This window comes from Lactuca virosa, chromosome 4, assembly GCF_052849685.1.
Source record: "Lactuca virosa cultivar CGN04683 chromosome 4, Lactuca_virosa_CGN04683_v6, whole genome shotgun sequence".
Lineage (NCBI taxonomy): Eukaryota > Viridiplantae > Streptophyta > Magnoliopsida > Asterales > Asteraceae > Lactuca > Lactuca virosa.
The window spans coordinates 152,337,790-152,343,789 of record NC_136429.1 but is presented as its reverse complement, the minus strand read 5'-3'; positions in this window follow the sequence as shown (position 1 = coordinate 152,343,789).

The window sequence follows — 6,000 nt, the reverse complement described above, 5'->3', positions numbered from 1 at the left end:
AAGAGGACACCTGACCCACTATACATTCACTCTTCCGGTGCTCGTCTTTCATAGCCTCAACCTGAGCCCCACTAATATGCTCCAACAGTGAGGTTATCACAGTCATCCTCAAACACAAATCCCAGGTAGGGGTACCAGTCATCTTGCAAATAAGAGCATCTGCTACCACATTGGCCTTCCCAGGGTGATAAAGGATCTCATAATCATGATCCTTCACCATGTTGAGCCACCTGTGCTACCTCATGTTCAGATTCGGCTGATCCATCAAATATCTCAGACTCTTGTGATCTGTGTAGATAGTACAACGAACCCAATATAAGTAATTCTGCCAAATCTTGAGGGCGAAAACTACAGACCCAACTTCAAATTGTGTGTAGGGTAGTTCACCTCATGAGACTTCATTTGCCTCGAAGCATATGCAATCACATGACCTTGCATCATAAGCACTACACCCAAACCCATGATCGATGCATCACAATAAGACATGAAGTCATCAACACCCTCTAGCAGAGTCAAAATCGGTACCTCACACAATCTCTAACTCACATTCTCAAACGTCGCCTGCTGCTCAGGCACCCAACGGAAAATGACGGTCTTCTTCATCAATCAGGTCAAAGGAACCGCTATCTTGGAGAAATCCTGGATGAACCTCTGGTTGTACCCTGCCAAACCTAGGAAAATTTGAATCTTGGACGGAGATCTCGGAATTTCCCACTGAATCACCGCCTCGATCTTGGTCGGATCGACAAAAATACCATTATGGTTGACAAGGTGCCCCAGAAACAGCACCTCTGCAACCAAAAATCACACTTGGAGAACTTGGCATACAGTCTTTCCCTCCCCAAGGTCTCCAAAACCTCCCTCAAATGCTCCTCATGCTACTCCATGGACTTGGAATAGACCAGAATATCATCAATAAATACAATGACAGACCGATCCAACATTATTCTACACACTCGGTTCATGAGGTCCATGAACATGGTCGAAGCATTGGTGAGCCCGAAAGGCATCACTATGAACTCGTAATGACCATAACGAGTTCTAAAAGCAGTCTTTTGCATGTATTCCTCTCTGACCCTTATCTGATGATAAACCAAACCCAAATCAACCTTAGAGAACTAAGATGCGTCTTGTAGCTGATCAAACAAATCTTCGATCCTTGGAAGTGGGTAACGGTTCTTCACCGTTAGCTTGTTCAGCTCCCGATAATAGATGCACATCCTGTGAGAAGCATCCTTCTTCTTCACAAATAGAATCGGTGCTCCCCAGGGTGAACTACTCGGTCTGATAAATCCCTTGCCTAATAGCTCTTGCAGTTGTGTAGACAACTTCTGCATCTCTGGAGGTGCTAACTGATAAGGTGCCTTAGATATTGGAGTCGCACCTGGAACCAGATCTATACAGAGCTCAACCTGCCTCTCCATAGGCACTCCGGGCAAGTCCTCTAGGAACATATCGAGATACTTCCTAATGATCAGCACATCATCAACCACCCTCTTTCCTTCTTCTCTGGTATCCAACATATAAGCCACAAAACCATAATAACCCTGCTGAAGATACCTCCTGGCTCTCGCAACTGAATAGAGAGCTGGTCTATGTTGAGCACTCTCGCCATGAATAACTAGTTCTCCCACTCTTAGGGTTCGAACCCGAAGTAACTGGTGCTCGCAATCAATCATTGCCCCTTTAAGGCTCAACCAATCCATCCCCATGATAACCTTGCTCTCACGCAAATGAATAGGAACTAAGTCGATCAAATACCTCTCTCAAAATAACTCCAGAATATGATCTAGATGAACCCTCGATTCCTTTACTGGACGATCATCGACAACCTCCACCTCTAACGGATAATCAAGCTCTCCCGGAGCGTCATCAAATATATTGCCGAGAGCAAGAGATACAAATGATCGGGTGGCTCCCGGATCAAAATGAACCAAGGCCGGAACACCGTTCCTAGGAAAATCCATAAATAATAGTATACACAATAAGCATAAACAATAAAACAATAAATGAGATAAGGAGAAGATACATACCAGTAACCACATCAGGTGTTGCACGAGTGTCTTTGGCTGTCATCTAGAAAGAGTGATTCCTCAAAACTGGTGTGTCCGCCTTGCCCTGGCGACCGTCAGTAATCCTCAATGTCGCTGGAGCGGGTGTTGCCATTTCTCCCACTGTCAAACTCGGACAATCAGCCTTCTTGTGGCCCCTCTTATTGCAATGGAAACAAATCAGAATCAATCCCTAGGTGGTGGTGGTGGCGGTGCAATCCCTTCTATAGCGACCAATCTTGCCACACTTAAAGCAACTAGTGTTGGATTAATGCCTAAGTCCATAACTATATTTGGTGTGTACTTGACCCGACCCGACATGGTCCATTTGGGTTGCACTTCACCGGCACAATTTATATGGATAGTCTTTTGAGAATAGTATATTTATGATTTATATTAATATATAATAAGTTCTAATATATTAATATGAAATCATATTATTTAATTAGTATTGATCAAGAATTAATTTAGAATTAATTAAGTGATCAAAAAGAACTAATTAAATATGGACTCTTATATATATGGAATGGGCCAAGTTCATTTAGGTTGGGCTAAGCTTTCATGGATGGTCCATGGAGCTTTTAACCCATGGATCCTATGTAAATGAAAGGTCATGGGTATTAGGGTTTACATGGATGTAACCCTAATCCTCCATAATATATAAAGGGGTCTTTGGCTCACAAAATTGGCACAAGTGTGTGAAAATAAGAGTGGGCCGATTTTAGTGTGCATACATATTCTCTCAAGTTCTTCCAAGGTGTTTTGGTGATTTGTGATTCCATTTGAGGCTTCCACACTATTGGGGCTAAGCTCTTAAAGCTTGAAGATATCAAGCTACATCAAAAGGTATGTCATCTAACTAGAACTTTGTAGTATAGATGCTTCATAATATGCTAGTTAGGATGAAACCTTGGAATAGTTAATATTTGCATGTATAATAGAGAAAACATAGATCCAAGGTTTATAGGGTTGCATGTACACCATAGGAGTGTTAGAATGCTCTAAAACCCAACAGTGGTATCAGAGACAGGTTGTTTTCTGTTATATTGATGCAAATGTTTTATTTTCAAGTGGAAAAAAAAGGAAAAAAAAACATGACGTTTGTCAAATTTTAAGATAATTACTTGTTTTGTGAAAAACGAATTATTTGTAAAATTTGAATCATTTGTTATATGAGTTGAATTAGGTCAAATTTAGTAAAAGATAAAAATGATATGATTATTTTATTAGTTTTAAAAGTTTGATCTAAATGTTTTAAGGAGTTACATATTTTGTCATAAAATTTTGGAGCTCAAAAGTTTTTTTTAAAGTTGTGATCTTAAGGGTTTTTGAAACTTCCATAAGTAATGGATATGAAAGTTTTTTTTAAAAAAAAAATTTGATTCAAAGTTTTTATGGAGTTACAAAATTTGGTGTTAATGTTTTAAAGAATTCCATAACTTGTTCTTAAGTTATGGAACATGGAAAGTTTCATCATAAAACACCATTAATTCCATAAGTTATGGAATCCAAAAGTTTTCAAGAATTACAAAACTTGCCCTCAAGTTTTGGAATTTGAGAAAAGTTTTTTATGAAAAAAAGAATTGAATTCTAAAACTCTTGGGTTCATAACTTAAACAATTAATTAAATGGTTTTAATTTTGAGTTTAATAATTGGAATTAAAAGTTTAATATATTATATGTATAAGAGCAAGTCGTCTTACCATTAGTAGGCCTCATTCACGAAGTCGGTCTATAAGGGGGGTATAAGGTTACTGCCTATAAAATGGCAGTTTAATGGGTGTCCATTCTCACTCACCGCTTCCTTGACCGGTGGAGGGTCGTTAGCCGAACAGGTAGGACAAGGACTATAATTCTCCCTTCATTATAAGTATAATGATAAATACTAAGTAACTAAACACTTATAAATTCCCAATCTTAGTTACTTAGGAAAATGTGAATAAGGTGCTAATACATGAAATTACACTTTGAACTTTGTTTAAGCTGTTAGTGGAGCGTGTGTGGTTAACCGGCACACTAACCTGCACTCAACAAGGTAGGCAAAGGGTAACTTAATGTTTATCATAGTATCGTTGGAGCGTGTGTGGTTAACCGGCACATCGATTGAGGGGTAAATATTAAGGGTGCCAAGTATATTTGCATGGTTACTTCACACCTTGTTTTGTGATCCTCGGCATCCCAGTCACAAAACCTGAAGGGCACACTCGAGATTGAAACATGTCATTGAAAAGTTCAATGAATCTCAAAAGATCTAGGAGTTTCAAATCCAAGTAATTAAATTATTTCGTTTTTCATGGTGGAAATTGGTAAATCGTCATTTACCTACCTTCAACTATTTTATAACTCGGATTACGACATCCCTCTTCCAGTTATAAATAGGTTGTTGGATCCTAGCCTTAATATTTCATATTGGGTGTTATATTAAGGACTTTAGATCAACTATCTTGAATATCTCCCAAAAGATGTCTAGTTCAGACATCTATGATCTTCCCAAATCTCTTGGAACTTTACTTCCTCTACCTCCTCCAATTATTCTCCCTAACCCACAAGTTCAAGGTCACTCAAGCCCTAATGGCAAGCAAGGTCTATGTATGATCACATCTTAGAGATGAAGTCACATATTGACAAGCCGGGAGAGTTGGGTGTCAAAGTCTTGAGAAAGTTGGATGTTCAATCACTTTCTAAGTCACATAGTGAGTTCCTTTGGGACTACTATGAAACAGACTATGACATGAACCTTAATGATCATATCTATTTGCTTGGTGCTGCTGAATCAACAATGATTTGGAACGATAGTAAAGCAAATTTGATTAGAAGATCAACTTCCCAAAAACTTTATGGACAGTGACAATGGTGACACTGGAAATCCAGAAAAAGCATTCTCTTCCCAATGGAAAGGGATTGGCCATAGTCAACCTGGTTGACCAAATGGTAAAGAGAAAGGCTAAGTCTGAGATAGTCCCATTACCAAAGGGTCCATATGTTTATTTTGCCAAAGGAAAGGGCGTTGATTGCAAAGCTTCCAAATTTACCTAAGGATGTTAAAGTCAATAAGTTTGACTCTACATCAGGTAGAGCCCATTATCTAACTCTGTTAAGTTCTATTCTGAGATCCTCATTACATGATGTGACTCGGTCACATGTTGATGTTTTAAGAATCAAATAATAGAGAGAAATCTTAAAGGAAGTATATGCTGATTCTGATCGCGAAGGTGGATTTCGATCGCATCAGAATTTTGAGCAGTTGCTTAAGAAGTTATGATATATTGTTAAGGAATAGATAACAACAATTTTCCATGTGGATTGTAAGGATAAGTTTTTCCGCAAAGTTTTAAAATAAAAGAAAATTGTTTAATTTTATTTATTTGAAGTATCCTTACAATGACATTTGTGGAAAATTGTTGCTTATATGATTCCACTGACAGCAATATTGGAAAATGGATTTGATTCTTTCATTTGTGGTAGTGTCTAAATTTACCAAATCAGGAAAGTTCCTCATCGACCAAGTTTCAATTGGACCGAAACTTGGAATCATGCAAGTTGAATAGTATGATGAATGAGAACTTTCAAGCATTGGAAAATCAAGACTAATTACTTGTTCACATGGATGTGTGAGTCAAGTAAAGGACTAAAGGGATCGAGTACACATTCTTGTGCACTGGTCATGTCCACCACAAAGCTCGTTAAGACTATTTGATTTACTAAAGTTTAGTAAATATGGTTATACTTACAAGTTTAAGTATAATTCTGAAACATTGGAAAAGTCTCAATGTATGGCAGAACGAATGGGAAGAATCAAATTAGGCAGAAAGATAAAAGTTTCTCAAATCTGAAAAGATGGGAGATTACTTTAGTATCATGTTTGTGATCATCTTAATGATTTAGAAATCATATCACAATTAGTCCTCTAAAGGTCATCTTAGTGCATTCTTATGACTAAGAAGAGGAG